Consider the following 18160-nt stretch of genomic DNA (forward strand, 5'->3'; position numbering starts at 1 on the left):
TGGACACCAACTTGAACGACTTGATAGAATCAAATCTCAGAAGCTTTGGATTCTCTGGCACCCATTTAACATCCGTCACATGAATGAAGCCCTATCGATATGTTTTAGTTTATATAGCAAATGAAAGGCCCTAACATGATGTTAAAAGAACTTTACTTGAGAAGCTCCTCCATTACATGTCACTGCACACACGTGTATACACTGCACATGACGGGTCTTACCTTGTGATATAAGAGGCTGGTGCTCCTCCATTACATGTCACTGCACACACGTGTATACACTGCACATGACGGCTCTTACCTTGTGATATTAGAGGCTGGTGCTCCTCCATTACATGTCACTGCACACACGTGTATACACTGCACATGACGGCTCTTACCTTGTGATATAAGAGGCTGGTGCTCCTCCATTACATGTCACTGCACACACGTGTATACACTGCACATGACGGCTCTTACCTTGTGATATAAGAGGCTGGTGCTCCTCCATTACATGTCACTGCACACACGTGTATACACTGCACATGACGGCTCTTACCTTGTGATATAAGAGGCTGGTGCTCCTCCATTACATGTCCCTGCACACACGTGTACACACTGCACATGACGGCTCTTACCTTGTGATATAAGAGGTTGGTGCTCCTCCATTACATGTCACTGCACACACGTGTATACACTGCACATGACGGCTCTTACCTTGTGATATAAGAGGCTGGTGCTCCTCCATTACATGTCACTGCACACACGTGTATACACTGCACATGACGGGTCTTACCTTGTGATATAAGAGGCTGGTGCTCCTCCATTACATGTCACTGCACACACGTGTATACACTGCACATGACGGCTCTTACCTTGTGATATAAGAGGCTGGTGCTCCTCCATTACATGTCCCTGCACACACGTGTACACACTGCACATGACGGCTCTTACCTTGTGATATAAGAGGCTGGTGCTCCTCCATTACATGTCACTGCACACACGTGTACACACTGCACATGACGGCTCTTACCTTGTGATATAAGAGGCTGGTGCTCCTCCATTACATGTCACTGCACACACGTGTATACACTGCACATGACGGGTCTTACCTTGTGATATAAGAGGCTGGTGCTCCTCCATTACATGTCACTGCACACACGTGTACACACTGCACATGACGGGTCTTACCTTGTGATATAAGAGGCTGGTGCTCCTCCATTACATGTCACTGCACACACGTGTATACACTGCACATGACGGGTCTTACCTTGTGATATAAGAGGCTGGTGCTCCTCCATTACATGTCACTGCACACACGTGTATACACTGCACATGACGGCTCTTACCTTGTGATATAAGAGGCTGGTGCTCCCCCATCATGGCCTCCTTGTACAGATCCTTGTGTCCTTCTATATACTCCCACTCCTCCATGGAGAAATAGACAGTGACATCCTGACACCTTATAGGAACCTGACAACACAATGACACCGTCATCACCCAGACCCCTCCAGTGCTGTTACTGGAGAATTTCCCAGCATTCCCAGCACTGTCACCTCTCCAGTCAGCAGCTCCATCATCTTGTGGGTGAGTTCTAGGATCTTCTGCTCATGTATCAGGGGGTGAGGGGGAGGCTCTGTGATGGGGGGAGGGGTCCTGCTCCGCCCTCCTGACTCCTGGAGATGGATGATGGGAGTCACACAGTCCCCCGATGTCTTCTTCACTATTGTGTACTCCTGTGGATGGAGAGTGATACTTAGGTGAAAAAAAATCCTTAAATGGTCCCAAACTTTTCACACAACTTTGTATAAATCAATAGTACAAATGACCATGAGAAACATTGTAATATGTCTTATCAGCAAGAAATGTCTGGTTCTCGTGCTATCAGCTATTTACCTCTGTCCCCACTTGCTAACTACTTTTTTGTTTGAAATATGGTTTGAATCCTTAGTATTAGCTCCACTGTAGGTTCCTATTACAAATGTAAATACAATTCTATAGAGAAGGAGCAGAGTGAGAAAACACTCCAGGATTGACACCACAGAGACTGATGAAGTTAAATAAGAAGTTTATATCTCAGCACAAGTGCTTTATTCGCAACCATATGGTTCAGTACCTCTCTGTACTCTCCTCTATTATCCTGGGTCTGCTTTTGAGAGATTAAGAGAAGGTTAGGAAGCAGATTCTCTACTTTCTGTGGGCAGTGGGTGGCAGCTAGTCTTCATCCACTATCTCTGGGAGAATTAAAAACTAGACATTCAGCGTGCACAGGGAAAAACTGCAAAAAAAAATGCCAAATACAAGTCACACAATGGCCAGAAATAGAGTTTTTCCTGATGTACACACAATGTACTACTGATTAATGCAAAGTTTGTTGAAAGGTTAGATACGCCTTAAGTGGACCCTGGTCTCTCCTCCTACAGTCATCTTCTCTGTGACTATACAGATGTCAGACCAGTGGAAGAAATCCTCCCTCCTGGCCGCACTCCGCCATCTGATTATCTTGTTCCCGGCCCTTCCCTCCGGGGTACAACGTGCCTACTTGTACCCTGGAGGTAAGGGCCGGGAACAAGATAATCAGATGGCGGAGTGCGGCCTGGAGGGAGGATTTCTTCCACTGGTCTGACATCTGTATAGTCACAGAGAAGATGACTGTAGGAGGAGAGACCAGGGTCCACTTAAGGCGTATCTAACCTTTCAACAAACTTTGCATTAATCAGTAGTACATTGTGTGTACATCAGGAAAAACTCTATTTCTGGCTATTATGTGAATTACCAAATTAAAAACAAAGGAAGGAAGGTATATGGAAGAAGATAAAGAACTAGCTAACTGCCTCAATGAATACTTCTGTTCAGTTTTTACAAAGGAAAATGAAGGAAAAGGACCTCAGTTAGGAAGGAAGACTAATGAATCTTTTTTTTTTTTTTTTAATTGTTTATTTTATAGATTTTTTTATCAATGAAAAAACAATACAGGTACATTGTCTCATAGCACAATCGTAAGAGGCAATACAGGTACAATACTATGTTGCATAACGTCAATATCAACAAATGTACATTAGTATACAAAACATACATTTTGCATCTGAGGCCAATAAACGCACTAAGGGCTGAAACCACAAAAGGACATAAGACAATTACAATGACACGACACATGGGGGAAATTAGAGGAAGGGGGAAAAATAATAATCTAACTGGTAATCAAAGGTCTTTTATTGTAAGTGATCAAAAGCGTCATCCCATGTTTGCCAGATCTTTGTAAATCTATCGACTGAGTTAGTAATACATGCAGTTAAGTATTCCATTTTCCTAACTTCCCTTACACTATGTATGAGGTCCATTCGGGTAGGCGCGTCTGCCCTCAACCAAAACCTCGCAATTAGGCGTCTGGCCGCCGTTAACACCTGAAGGACTAATAGGAGGAATTGTTTTTTTAATGACATTTTTGGCATATTCAATAAGTAAAAAAAAGGTGTAAAAGGAAAACGAATTGCGAGGAGTTGAAAAAAGACAGACTCCACCATTCTCCAAAAGGGCACAATCACAGGACATTCCCAGAAAATGTGAAGGTGGGTCCCCTCACCTATCATACACCTCCAACATCTATCAGAGATATCTTGGCTAAAGTGTTTTAATAGCTGTGGGGTATGATACCAAAACATAAGCACTTTATATGTGTTTTCCCTATATGTGATACATGAGGACGACTTCGCTGCCCGTTCCCATATCTGTTTCCATTCTGCATACGTTATAGGATGGCCTAGAATTACTTCCCATTTAGACATGTAGGAGTGAGTGACAGAGGAGGATGATAGGATAAGATAAATGTCTGAAATGAGACCCTTCGTTGTAACAGTCAATTTACAAAGTTTCTCAAACGGCGTGGGGGTTGACACCTTCGTTGAGTGAAAGAGGTCCGAAAAAAAATGGCTAATCTGCACATATTGATACCTACAAGACTCTGGTAATTGATGCAAGGAACGTACCTCGTCAAATGAGAACAAGCCCAGAGTCCTATAGTTTACAACATCCGCAAATCTGAACAACTTCCTGGGAAACCATGTTTTAAGAAAAGCTGTGCTCATTCCCAACTTAAATAGTGGGTTATACAGAAAGGAGACCATAGAAGATTTTTCCGATGCAAGTGAAAACAGTCTGTTACATCTCGACCATATGTTACATGTAAAAGACATAGGGCCCAGTAGTTCAGGTCTAAGTGAGGGTTGTAGGGAGTACCAAATAAGTGAGTTCGGATGTACAGGGGCTATCCACAACTTCTCTATTTCCATCCATCTGGAGTACGCGTACATATTGGACCAGGCTGGCAGTCTTCTAAGGTGTGTAGCCCAGTAATATTTTTTAATATTTGGAACTGCTAATCCACCTTGAGTTTTGGGTGACATTAAAATTGAGCAAGCTATGCGATGCCTCTTTCCATTCCAGATGAACCTGAATATGGATGACTGAAAATCACGCAGCTCCTTCTCAGGGACAGGAATTGGGAGAGTTTCAAACAAATACAGTAATTTAGGCAAAATATTCATCTTAACTGATGCTATACGGCCCAAAAGGGAGATGGGAAAAGGCATCCATTTAATCAGTAAGGCCTTGAGTTCTCGGAACATAGATGGAAAATTTTGAGCGTACAACGAGGAATAAGTAGGGGTTAAGTTGACCCCCAAATACCTCAAGGACGTTTCCGTCCATTGAAAATTAAAGCTAGATTTTAAGGTGGTCAAAATATCAGGGGCTAGGTTAAGAGGGAGAGCCTCAGTTTTTGTGGTATTAATTTTATAACCGGACAATCTACCATAAGTCTCTAGTAATTTAAAGAGGTTGGGAAGCGAAATATGTAAGTCAGTTAATGTTAGCAGGATATCATCTGCGAATAGTGAAAGTTTGAATTCTACTGCATTCACTTTAATCCCATGAATATCAGGATGAGACCTAATGGCCGCCGCTAGGGGTTCTATGCATAGAACGAAGAGCAGAGGGGACAGTGGACATCCCTGTCGCGTACCATTTTTTATAGGAAAAGGCAAAGAATGAGCATGCTTCATTTTCACTATCGCTGTAGGTTGGGCATATAGAACATGAAGGGCTGTAAGGAAAGGGCCTTTCAGACCGAAGGCCTCCATGGTAGAGAACATAAAAGGCCACCCTAAGCGATCAAACGCTTTCTCTGCGTCAAGACTTAGCAACAACGCCGAGTCTCTGCGCTTATTTGTGATATCAATTAAATCAATGGTGCGCCTTGTATTATCTCCGCCCTGTCGGTTTCGAACGAAGCCCACTTGATCTTTATCGATCAGTTGGGGTAGCCAGTCTGAAAGTCGGTTAGCCAGAGTTTTCGTGAAAATTTTCAGATCCGAATTAAGAAGTGCAATGGGCCTATAATTTCCACATTCTAGGGGATCTTTACCCGGTTTAGGTATTAAAGTTATATAGGAGTGTGACATTGAAGTGGGTATTGGTGACCCTTGTAGGAAAGAGTTGAACAACAGCGTCATATGTGGCAAAAGAATATCAGAAAATGTTGCGTAATAGATGTATGGTAGACCATCTGGCCCAGGGGCTTTATTATTGGGCAGCTGTTTCAGTACTTCCTGTAGTTCCTCCACAGTAATGGGAGCGTTTAATGAGGCAAGAGCTTCTCCTGACAACTGAGGAAGATCACACTTAGAAAGAAAGGAATCTAGGAGGAGTCTACTACGCCCTGGGTCAGATGGGAGTTGTTGAGGGATAGAGTAAAGTGCCTTATAATAATCTTGAAATAAGTTGGAAATGACCTCTGGGTCATACACTATTGCCCCATCCCCTCGCCTCATTGCAGTCGGAGTGTTTATAGTGCCAGAGTCCCGAAGCTGTCGAGCCAGGAGGGTATGCGGTTTGTTTCCCCACATATAAAATCTTTGACGCGAATATAGTAATTTTTTCTCAGTTTTATAAAACAATAATTCCTTCAATCTAGCACGCAGGGTTATAATGCGCCTAAGCAGAGGCCGCGAGCAACGGGACTCTAGCATCTTTTCTAAATCCTTCAGCTGTGAGGTGATATTGTGTTGTTGCATAGTACGGTCTTTTTTCAGTTGAGACCCCATAGCTATACATGCGCCTCTAAAGACTGCCTTGTGGGCTTCCCATATCATAGATATAGGGGGTCCTGAGGACTGATTTAAGGTGAAGTATTCTGTGAGGCCCTCACGTAACTCCTGCCTAAGCGGCAGCTGGTGTAGGAAGGATTCATTAAGGCGCCAATGACATACTCTAGGGTAGTAACCTGATGTTTTAATGTTAATTGACACTGGAGCATGGTCCGACCAGGAAATTGGTCCTATGTCGGCATCTGCAAGCATCCTTAAAATTGGGATATTACCAAAAAAGTAGTCTATACGGGAATGTGTATTATGTGGATGTGAGAAGAAAGAAAACGTTTTTGCAGTGGGATAGTTAATTCTCCAGAGGTCATATAATTCGAATTTTCTAATAAGACGCCTAAAAAGACGTGAGTTTCGACACTGATCTCTAGTAGGCGGTCTATTCTGAAGGGTTAATCTATCTAGACGCTCGGAGAAGGAGAGATTAAAGTCTCCTCCTACTAGCAATGCAGCTGGGAGCAACTTCGATAATTTCAAAAACACCTTATTAAGAAAAGGGATTTGGGCAGTATTCGGAGCGTATAAATTGCACAGTACGTGTGGGCTACCATTGAGTGTGGCTTTTAGTATAATATACCTGCCAGCTGGATCAATAATAGCATCTTCCACCTGTAAAGGGCAATCAGCAGATATGAGAATGGCAACACCTGCTCTCTTTCTCCCAGAGGAAGCAGAATATATACGAGGGAATAAATATTGCGCAAACTTGAAAGAGCCCTGGTGATCAAAGTGGGTCTCCTGAAGAAAGACTATGTCAGCTTTCTGAGACTTGCACTCAGTAAGTGCCAGGCGTCTCTTCACATTAGAGTTAAGACCTTTTACATTAAGCGAGACATATTTAATCATTTTCAAAGCATGGAATATATGTACTTGCTATGTGGTTGCAATGGATCCTTCTCAAGGACACTGTCAGAGATGAAAACACCTTAAGGCATTCAGTCGATTGTGATTTGGGATCTGGAGACCTGAGTATAAAAAACAATAAAAAGAGACACAAAAGGGAAGGGGGGGAGACACAAGACCATACAAACATAAAGAATACACCATTTAGTATCAGAACATTGGGTGTTGTCACCCAGATACAGATCAGTGAGCAGCAACTAGTGATATTAATATCAGCAAACTGCCGCCCCTCCAGCCCAACCAACAGAAGCTGGGGGGGGAGGGCGAAACTACTGGTCTGCTTATTGGAAGCATGACTGGACCGGCACAGGATGGGCCAGGTTTCAAAGCTTATTAGAACATGAAATAACCAGAGAATTGAACAATAAACCAATTCTACTAACATAGGACCTTAAACAGAGAACCATAAGGCCGTCGCCTCCTGGCGAATAAGAACAGTAGGAGATACAATTTAAGCTAATGAAGTCCATGCAGCAATCATGGGGGTTCATCTTGTGGCTCACGTAGAGGGGTCCCTCCAGCGGGGGAAGATCTTCTTCTCTTTTGTCTGGCAGGTTGCCAAATTGGACCCAGGGCAGGCTGTGGATCCGGTAGTTCCCAGTCCGTGATGGATGGAATCTCAATGCCCAAAGCAGCACAAAAATCAGGGAGGTCTGAATGCTGACGCAAGATGGAGGATCTGCCATTTTTCGTGACTATTAGTGCAAACGGGAACCCCCATCTATAAGGGATCTTCTTTTCCTTCAGCAGTTGCAATAAAGGCTGTAATACTCTTCTTTTTTGGAGTGTGCACCAAGATAAGTCCTGATATAAATGAACAGAAGCGCCATGGAAATCAATGGAGCGTGCTTCCCTGGCTTTGGACATAATGCTTTCCTTCACCTGAAAATCGTGCACGCAGCAAATTACGTCTCTGGGCTGCGTGGATGAGGACTTAGGCCGCAGCGCTCTGTGAGCTCGATCAAGCTTGATAAACTGGGGTGGCTGTGTGCCTAATAAAGCATTAAAAAGTTCAGATAATATTTCCTGCAGATTTTCTTCCGCATTAGCTTCAGGCAAACCCCGTACACGGATGTTATTTCTGCGCCCTCTGTTATCTAGGTCTTCCAGATGACGTGCATTGTCCCTGATAACTTGGGATTGAGAAGCAATAACAGATTGTAAATGTGCCACACTTCTACGGGTGTCATCATGGTCTATTTCAATAGTGTCCATGCGGTCTGCTAAGTGCTTCAGATCCTGCCTTAAAGTTGAGATTTCCGATTTACAGGCATTTCTGACTTCTGAGACCAGCATTTTAAAATCATCCTTAGTAGGCAAATGTTGTAATGTCTGCTGAAGTATTGTAGGGCCCTGGGAAGGTTGCAGATCTCCCTCTCCCTCGTCCTCATATTCACTTCCCTGCTCCCAAGTAACAGCTTCTCCTCCCTCTCTCCTTCTATGATGCTGCTGGTTAGGGGGATCTTCAGAGGATTCGGCCCAATCTCGCCGCCTCTGGGACGGAGTGGCCATTGGTTTGGCTTGTTTAGCTGCCGATTTTGGCGGCATAATGGCGGCTATGCCTCCTGTTAGATGTAGCCCCTCTCCTGCCCCTGTGGGTTTTAGCTGTGTCCCCACAGCGCTAGTGGGTAGGAAAGTCCTTGCTAGTGGGGACAGGGAGGAGGTAGGAAGCCGTAAGGCTGGATTACTGCTCGTACCTGTCGGCGGCTGTGCGCTCGTCTCTTCACCCTCACACGCGCCGGAGGCCTGAGATGGAAGCAGGCCGCAACCGGACGGAGCCGCGCGGAGTGGACGAATGAGGTAGGAATCGAGCGTCTTATTCCCCCAGGCGGATGATCGGGACGAGGTGGAGGGCTTGCCCAGCAATTTTTTCCCCATGTGCTGCGATGGCGCGGTAGGAGAGTCTCCTTTAGCAGCTAATGGCGGCGGAGCTCTGTCTTCACGCGGCCATTCCTGAAGACGTCCAGGCCACGCCTCCTAATGAATCTTTTGATGCATGTGTCTTTACAGAGGAAGAGGTTCTAAGTCAGCTGTCTAAAATTAATACAAATAAGTCACAGGGGCCTGATGGTATACACCCAAAGCTATTAAAAGAGCTCAGCGGCGAACTAGCAAAACCATTAACAGATTTATTTAACCAATCACTGGTAACAGGAGTCGTCCCAGAAGATTGGAAATTAGCAAATGTTGTGCCCATTCACAAGAAAGGTAGTAGGGAGGAATCGGGCAACTATAGGCCAGTAAGCCTGACATCAATAGTGGGGAAATTAATGGAAACCATACTTAAGGAGAGGATTGTGGAACATCTAAAATCCCATGGATTGAAAGATGAAAAACAGCATGGGTTTACTTCAGGGAGATCATGTCAAACTAATCTTATTGATTTTTTTGATTGGGTGACTAAAATAATAGATGGAGGAGGTGCAGTAGACATCGCTTATCTAGACTTTAGTAAGGCTTTTGATACTGTCCCACATAGAAGGCTTATCAATAAATTGCAGTCTTTGGGCTTGGACTCCCATATTGTTGAGTGGATTAGGCAGTGGCTGAGGGACAGACAACAGAGGGTTGTAGTCAATGGAGTATATTCAGACCAAGGTCTTGTTACCAGTAAGGTACCTCAGGGATCTGTTCTGGGACCCATATTGTTTAATATCTTTATTAGTGAAATTGCAGAAGGCCTCGATGGTAAGGTGTGTATTTTTGCTGATGACACAAAGTTTTGTAACAGGGTTGATGATACTGGAGGGATACACCAAATGGAAAAGGACTTAGGAAAACTAGAGGAATGGTCAAAAATCTGGTAACTAAAATTTAATGTTGATAAGTGCAAGATAATGCACCTGGGGCGTAAAAACCCAAGAGCAGAATATAAAATCTGTGATACAGTCCTAACCTCAATATCTGAGGAAAGGGATTTAGGGGTCATTATTTCAGAAGACTTAAAGGTAGGCAAACCATGTCATAGAGCAGCAGGAGATGTAACAAGGGAGAAAAGAGCAGGGCGGCACTGCTGTGTATGCCGTGGGAGTGCACGGGATCCAAGGCGACTCTGTCAACATATACAGCCAGTGAACGTGGTGCTCTGCCCTAAAATGTGAGTCCCATGATGTATACGAAATGGAGAAGAAAAACAAAAAGAAGGGCGGCACTCACCACTGCTCTAGTCAAATCCTTTATTCTTGGTACTTCATGTAAAAGCAATAGGCAGGAGCAAGTATGCATATGCACGGACAGAATAGCGGCGACGGCCGTTTCGTGCAAATCTGCACTTCGTCTGGCCTCTGACCTCACTGCGCAAGTATGTGTCAGTGCCTTTTAAACACTGCGTCCGGTTGTCAAGACGACACCGACGCTTACAAGTTACACACTCCTTGTTAAAATTAATAAACGCAGGCATATAGAGAATACAATAACACTAAACAGTGGCATTGTTACAAAAATACCTTAAATTAATACACTCGAGTCATTTTTGTCATTAAGTCCCAGGGGACAGAGTGCGGCTGCCTTCATGATCCACCTGGCTTCCCTCCTCAGGAGTGCCCGGTGTCCGTCACCCCCGCAGGACATGACCGTCTCCAGTTCTATACCCGAGAAAGTCAGGCAATGCGGATCGTCTCCGTGATGGACATGCTCCATGAGCCTAGTGCAGCCCTTCCCGGCCTTCAAGGAGTTAAGATGTTCCCTAAACCTCTCAAAAGGGGGCGTATCGTCGTCCCAATATAGAAGGCCCCACACTTACATTTAATCAAATAAACCACATAGGTACTTCTACATGTCATAAACTGTGTGGCAGGATGCGAGACCCCTCCAAACATCAAGTATTTGAGCTGGCTGTTGAAACCACAAATAGAGCAGAACCCACACCTCTAATTGCCAACAGATTTATTGCTGGTTAACCAATTACTGGCTGGCTTTGTTTTTCTTCTCCAGTTCGTATAGAGCAGTAGGAAATGCTAGCAGAATGCTTGGGTGTATAGGAAGAGGCATTACTAGTAGAAAGAGGGAGGCGCTCATGCCGCTCTACAGAGCACTAGTGAGACCTCATTTGGAGTATTGTGCGCAGTACTGGAGACCATATCTCCAGAAGGATATTGATACTTTGGAGAGAGTTCAGAGAAGAGCTACTAAACTGGTACATGGATTGCAGGATAAAACTTACCAGGAAAGATTAAAGGACCTTAACATGTATATCTTGGAAGAAAGACGAGACAGAGGGGATATGATAGAAACTGCTAAATACATAAAGGGAATCAACAAGGTAAAAGAGGAGAGAATATTTAAAAGAAGAAAAACTGCTACAATATAAGGAAGTATTACTTTACTGAGAGAGTAGTGGATGCATGGAATAGCCTTCCTGCAGAAGTGGTAGCTGCAAATACAGTGAAGGAGTTTAAAGGGTTTCTGTCACCCCACAAAACTCTTTTATTTTTTTTTGGATAGTTATATTCCTTATAGCGCGATATAGGAGAATATAATGCTCTTACTTACTTTCATGCGGCCGTTTCTTTATAAAACGAAGTTTTATAATATGTAAATCAGGGCTCTACCAGCAAGTAGGGTGTCGGTAGCCGCAGCAGAAAACCGCCCCCTCGTCGTGTTGATTGACAGGGCCAGCCGTGATCTCCTCCTCCGGCCGGCCCTGTCAGCATTTCAAAAATCGCGCGCCTCTGTTCATTCTGCGCAGGCGCTCTGAGATGAGGAGGCTCGTCTCCTCAGAACTCCCTCAGTGCGCCTGCACCGATGACGTCTTCTCTTTCGGTGATGTCATCGGCGCAGGAGCACTGAGGGAGTTCTGAGGAGACGAGCCTCCTCATCTCAGAGCACCTGCGCAGAATGAACAGAGGCGCGCGATTTTTGAAATGCTGACAGGGCCGGCCGGAGGAGGAGATCACGGCTGGCCCTGTCAATCAACACGACGAGGGGGCGGTTTTCTGCTGCGGCTACCAGCAAGTAGACGCCCTACTTGCTGGTAGAGCCCTGATTTACATATTATAAAACTTCGTTTTATAAAGAAACGGCCTCATGAAAGTAAGTAAGACCATTATATTCTCCTATATCGCGCTATAAGGAATCTAACTATCCAAAAAAAAAAAAAGGAGTTTTGTGGGGTGACAGAAACCCTTTAAGCATGCATGGGATAGGCATAAGGCTATCCTTCATATAAGATAGGGCCAGGGGCTATCCATAGTATTTAGTATATTGGGCAGACTAGATGGGCCAAATGGTTCTTATCTGCCGACACATTCTATGTTACTTACCTTCTCATGGCTCCTACAACATGACTATTGGTCACCGGTCACATGACACATCACTCACCATATTGGGGGCTGATCTTCAGGTTCTCCATCACTTGGAAGGTCTGGAGGCCGTTCTCCAGGACCCTGGACTCTTCCTATCACTTCCTATGATGGATTCTCCTTCCCGATGTCTGACTTGTTACAGAATACAATAAAGAGGAGAGAAATCTAGAAAAGTTTACCTCTCCGCTCAGCAGGGAGATGATCTCCAAGGTGAGGTCTAATATTCTTCTGCTGATCTCCTTCCTGTCCATCCTTGGTGGCTCATTCAGGAGAAGGCTCGTATTGCTGGTTTTCTTCATGACGTCTCCAAAAGAAAAGGGAATAAAGGTTAATCAGTGAGTCCCAGTGCAGGGTGTATCTAAGCTCCTGGCAGTGCAGTGTGTATCTAAGCTCCTGGCAGTGCAGGGTGTATCTAAGCTCCTGGCAGTGCAGGGTGTATCTAAGCTCCTGGCAGTGCAGGGTGTATCTAAGCTCCTGGCAGTGCAGGGTGTATCTAAGCTCCTGGCAGTAAAAACCTCATTCACACAGAGCAGATTCCCTCATCCAGCACAGAATGATGACAACCCCCACTATCCCCACTACTACTCCCCCCATCATACTAAGCTGAGGAGCGGAGAAGGATTCCTTGTGTGTAATGGAGGAGAATCTCCAGAGGTGACATGTCTGAGCTCTCCACCACACTGTCTCCTCACAGCTCATCTTACCTGCAGGCTGGAGGAATGGCTGATACCAGAGAGAACAAGAGCCCTGACTACCGACCAGGACCTGCCCAGTATCTGCTGCACTGCCAGAGCTGAAGGACCTGCGGTGACGTCACCGGCATGTGATCAGTGCAGGGGGCGGAGCTCAGCAGTGTAGGGCAAAAGAGGTGGTAAAGGACCTGTGATGATGTCAGTGTCATGTGATCAGTGAAGAGGATAAATAAATATACTCCTGCATAATGTGTGGTGGAAAGTGAGGGACCTGCAGGGTATTACAGGGGTCACACAGTACACCTTGATATGGGCCCCCTGTGGCCACCGCATCTGTGCTCTCTGCAGGGTAGGGGGGATTAATTATAAAGGGGTCTTACTTCTTACTAGTGTCCATCAGCTTCTTGATAATACCGTACTGAAGACCTATGAGCAGCTTCAGACAGATTCTGCTTTGCCGACTTCTGATTTCTTCCTGCAGCTGCACCATGCCTGCCGGGCTGACCATGACCACAATCAGAAGAAAGTTATTGCCCTCGTCAGGGTCATCTCCCTCCTTTATCAGGCTATACTGGATCTAGTATTGAAGGACTATCCGGTACGCAGTAGGGAGCGATGGGAAGCAGTGGTGGGGCCCCTAGAGGAGAACCAATGGCTGGAGATTAGTGATTAGTGGTGATCGAGCATGTTCGGGCGAATACAGCGTGTGCTTGAGTCTCCTCCCCGCACGTGCAGTTAAGTACTGCCACTTACTGTAATGCCGCAGCCATATTGGTTACTGGCATTACAGTGATTGGCTGGCCGGAATGCGTAATCGGGTGCTATACAGCACCCGATGACACGTGTTCGGCTCAGTCTTAGTCAGGGAGAGCTGTGCTGTAGAAGGGACAGTGTGTAGGGAATTTAAATTTATTTTTTTGTTAGGCAGGGTTAGTGTTAGAGACCCAAAAGTCCTTTTAAGGACTATTGTCATGTCTGGCAGCAATATATATTATTAGCGCAACCTGCACTGAATAGCTTACAATTGTTTGGCCGCTGCAGACAGCGACATTATCTGCGCTACATATCCTGTGTAACATGTGCGCAGCCTAAAAATATCTGTGACATCCAGTGTACTTTTTCTGTAGATCGTGTCTGCTGCGGACAGTTACATTTTCTGCGCTACATCTCCTGTATAACGTTTGCTCATCCTAAATACATCTGTGACATCCAGTGTACTTTTTCCGTAGACACAATAGCTTGCAATTGTTTGGCCGCTGCAGACAGCGACATTATCTGCGCTACATCTTCTGTTTAATGTGTGTGCAGCCTAAAAGTGACTATGACATCCAGTGTACTTTTTTCACAGACGGTATCCGCTGCGGACAGTTACATTACCTGTGCTACATCTCCTGTATAATGTTTGCGCATCCTAAATATTAGTGACATTCAGTTTAATTTATTTGCACATAAACTTACAAAACCTGTGCTAGTGTACGCGTGACACACTTGCAAGAATATATACCATTTAATATGCGCAAGGCGAGCAGTAAGGGATGGGAAAGTTTCTGTAATGCTGATGGTGCACGCAGAGGCCGTGGCCCTGGGTGCGGTAAAACTGTGCCTGCTGCCAGAGCACAATAAATACACTCATCCACGATATGTAGCTTCATGTATTAGTTTTCAGGGCGGCGAAGGACACTACTCTCGAAGTCAGACCAGTGCGAGCAGGTGGTCGGTTGGATTGCAGTAGATAATGCTTCCAAACAGTTAAGCACACCCCTGTCTTCCACAAAGTCCAGTCTCAGTAGCCAAGAGTCTGGTCAACAGAATCCTCACCCTGATCCTCCTTCCTCCCACCATGGAGAGTCTTGCCAAACAAGTGATCCCACACTTGGATATTCCGAGGAGCTGTTTTCATCGCCAGTCCTTGATTTGGGCCTCTCCCCAAGCCCGTCACAAGAAGATGATGGTGGGGAGCGGCAATTTGTGTTTCATAAGGTGGATGATGATGATGAGACACAGTTGCCAATAAGTCAACAGCAATTAGTGTCTCAAGAGGTTCATGATGAGGATGAGACACAGTTGTCAATAAGTGAGGTTGTTGTTAGGTCAACAAGTCAGGAGGATCACCAGAGTAAGGAAGTGGAAGAGGAGGTGGTGGACGATGGAATCACTGACCCAACCTAGGAAGTTGGCAAGCGAGGATAGCAGTACAGAGGGGGAGGGATCCCCAGCACCGCAACAGGCTGGAAGAAGCAGTGGGGTGGCAAAAATGAGAAGGCGGGCCACACCAAACAGGCCCGCAACTGTTCCCTTGAGAACCCCTTTGCTGCAATCTCCCTTGCCATGGGGTGGTGCTTTTTGGAGGAAAGTACGGACGATAAAATAATTGTCATTTGCAACCTGTGCCATACCAAAATGAGCAGGGGCGTGAACACTAGCAACCTCACCACCACCAGCATGATCCGCCACATGGCATCAAAGCACCCTAATAGGTGGGCCGAATGCTTGAGTCCACAATCAGTGTCTGTGGGTCACACCACTGCCTCCTCTTCCCCTGTGTTACGTGCTGGCCAATCCCCTGTCCAAGATGCAGGCCCGGATACCTCTCGCCATGCACCCGTACCTTCGCAAGCACCATCAGCTAGCTGTCATGCCCTGCTCGGGCTATGTGCGGAGGTCTGCCAGGTTAGCAGCACGTGTGTAACCTTTTGTTTTGGAGCTGAGCTATCCGCCTACCTTCAGGTGCACTGGGTGGGGTCGTTGGTTTGAGTTTAAATTACGCCCACTCCCAGTGTCCTGTGCGGGTTATAGCTTCTGTCTGGCTCAGAGGAAGGAAGGAAGGATTTGCTGTTCCTGCTCAGTAAAAGATAAGTTGGTTTTGTTATCTTGTGGTTGTCTGTCTAGGCTGTTAGAGAGACGCCTGCCCCCTCCAGGTCCTGAGGGAGCAGGCTGCCTCTTTCCCCCTTTCACCATCTTAGGGATTTTAGGGAATCTTCAGCCTAGGCACGTGGACACGTTTAGTCTAGGGAGAGCTGGAGAGGATTTGTCAGGAGGTGACCTTCATCCCCAGCTTTGTGCCTAGACACTTGTTGGTTGATATTCTGTGTATCTTGTATCCTGTCCGCCGTGACATTATAACCCCCCATTACTTTGACTGCCATTTCTCAGCTGTTTTGAGATGGAGTCAATTGAAGCGCTAGTTGATCACATGCAGGGAATATCCCTAGAGATTGCGGATCTGCGTAATTCTGTCACACGGTGTCAGAATGCTCTGGCATCAGGTGCAATAGGAGGGAGTCAAATTTATGGGAGGCCTAAAGTCGCTTTCCCTGATAGATTTGCAGGGGGTGTGGATGACTTTATCCGCTTTAAAGAGTCATGCAAGCTGTATTTTCAGCTGCGTCCGTCTTCGTCTGGTGATGAGAGTCAGAGGGTAGGGATAATCATTTCCCTGCTTAAAGGGGACGCGCAATCCTGGGCCTTTTCTCTGCCGTCCGGTGCTCTTGCCCTCCGGTCGGTGGAAGAATTTTTTAAAGCCTTGGGATTAATTTATGATGATCCAGATCGGGTCTCGATGTCGGAATCTAAATTGCGTAATTTATTACAAGGTGAACACACTGCAGAGGCTTACTGCGTTGAGTTTAGGAGATGGGCTGCCGAGTCAGAGTGGAATGACCCCACGTTACGTAGTCAGTTTTGTCAGGGGTTATCTGAGAGATTGAAAGATGCCCTTGCTTTTCATGAGTTCCCGGATACATTGGAGAATGCATGAGTTCCCGGATACATTGGAAAAGTCTTTGTCAGTACAGTTAGATAGACGTATTAGAGAGAGGTGTAAGGTTCCCTCCGTGCAAGGGATCCCTTCTGTGAGTGGTTTCGTCTCACCTGCTCCCCAGGGTGACATGACATGTAACTCTGGGGTAGGGGAGGAACCCATGCAGCTGGGTCAGGTATCTTTCCGTTCTGGTAGTAGGAACTTTAGGAGGTTGCATAAACTATGTTATTACTTTGGAAAAAGTGGTCATTTTATTTTTGCTTGTCCTTTTGTTAAACCGCATGTTGATGAGAAAGAATCACAAGGAGGTTTACTTAAAGAAAAAAAAAACATCCCTGACTCTTGGTAGTGTGAATGGGGTGGTGGAGCAAGCAGGTATGCAAGCTCCCTGTAATACTCGTGTTCTCCTTCCAGCTATGGTGGCGCTAGACTCAAGAATTTTTTTTTGTTGAAGTATTCATTGACTGTGGTGCTGGGGTAAACCTTATTGATTTTCTTTTTCTTCAAAATCTGGGTCTAAGTACTTGCACTTTAGAAAGAGAGATTCCGGTTTTCGCAAATTGATTCTTCCCCTCTTTCTCAAAGGAGTCTCACTCATATTGCACATGGTATTCTGTTAAGGTTGGGTGATTCACATGTTGAGATCATGTCTTGTTTTGTCATGAAGGACTTGCCCGCTCCTATAGTCTTAGGGTTACCGTGGTTGACAAAACATAACCCAATTATAGATTGGCAAGTAAGGCAGATCATTGGTTGGAGTGAATTTTGTTCGGACAATTGTCTTGGCACATCTATCTCTGATGTGTCTACTACAGCTTTACCTCAGTATCTCTCAGATTTTGCGGATGTCTTTTCGGAGGGTGGGGCTCAGGAATTGCCCCCTCATCGTGACTATGATTGTCCAGTTAATCTCATCCCAGGGGCTAAGTTGCCAAAGTCTCGGCTTTACAATCTTTCTCAACCTGAAAGAGAGGAAGTATATTGCCCAGAGTTTGGCAAAAGGTCATATTAGGCCATCTAAGTCTCCGGTGGCAGTGGGTTTATTCTTTGTAAAGAAAAAGGATGGATCGCTGAGACCTTGTTTGGATTTCCGGGAATTGAACCGTACGACGGTCCGTGATCCGTATCCCCTTCCTTTGATCTCCGATCTCTTTGATCAGATTGTTGGAGCCAAGGTGTTCTCCAAGTTGGATTTAAGAGGGGCCTACAATCTGATCAGAATCAAGGAAGGGGATGAGTGGAAAACGGCCTTCAACACGCACGAGGGTCATTTCGAGAATCTGGTTATGCCTTTTGGGTTAACTAACGCGCCAGCGGTATTTCAGCGATTCGTCAATTACATTTTCCATCATTTTGTGGGGAGGTT

General features: G+C 45.6%; 1 long non-coding RNA gene across 1 annotated transcript; it reads right to left on the reverse strand.

The window, feature by feature from the left end:
- Positions 1 to 1663: 1663 nt before the first annotated feature.
- Positions 1664 to 13107, reverse strand: LOC120991276. Its single transcript, XR_005776609.1, has 3 exons — positions 13047 to 13107; positions 12522 to 12646; positions 1664 to 1714 (listed from the first exon to the last, which is right to left on the reverse strand). It is a non-coding gene; the product is annotated as an uncharacterized LOC120991276 (long non-coding RNA).
- Between the last annotated feature and the right edge of the window lie 5053 nt (positions 13108 to 18160).

The sequence above is a fragment of the Bufo bufo genome, chromosome 2 (genome assembly GCF_905171765.1).
Source record: "Bufo bufo chromosome 2, aBufBuf1.1, whole genome shotgun sequence".
Lineage (NCBI taxonomy): Eukaryota > Metazoa > Chordata > Amphibia > Anura > Bufonidae > Bufo > Bufo bufo.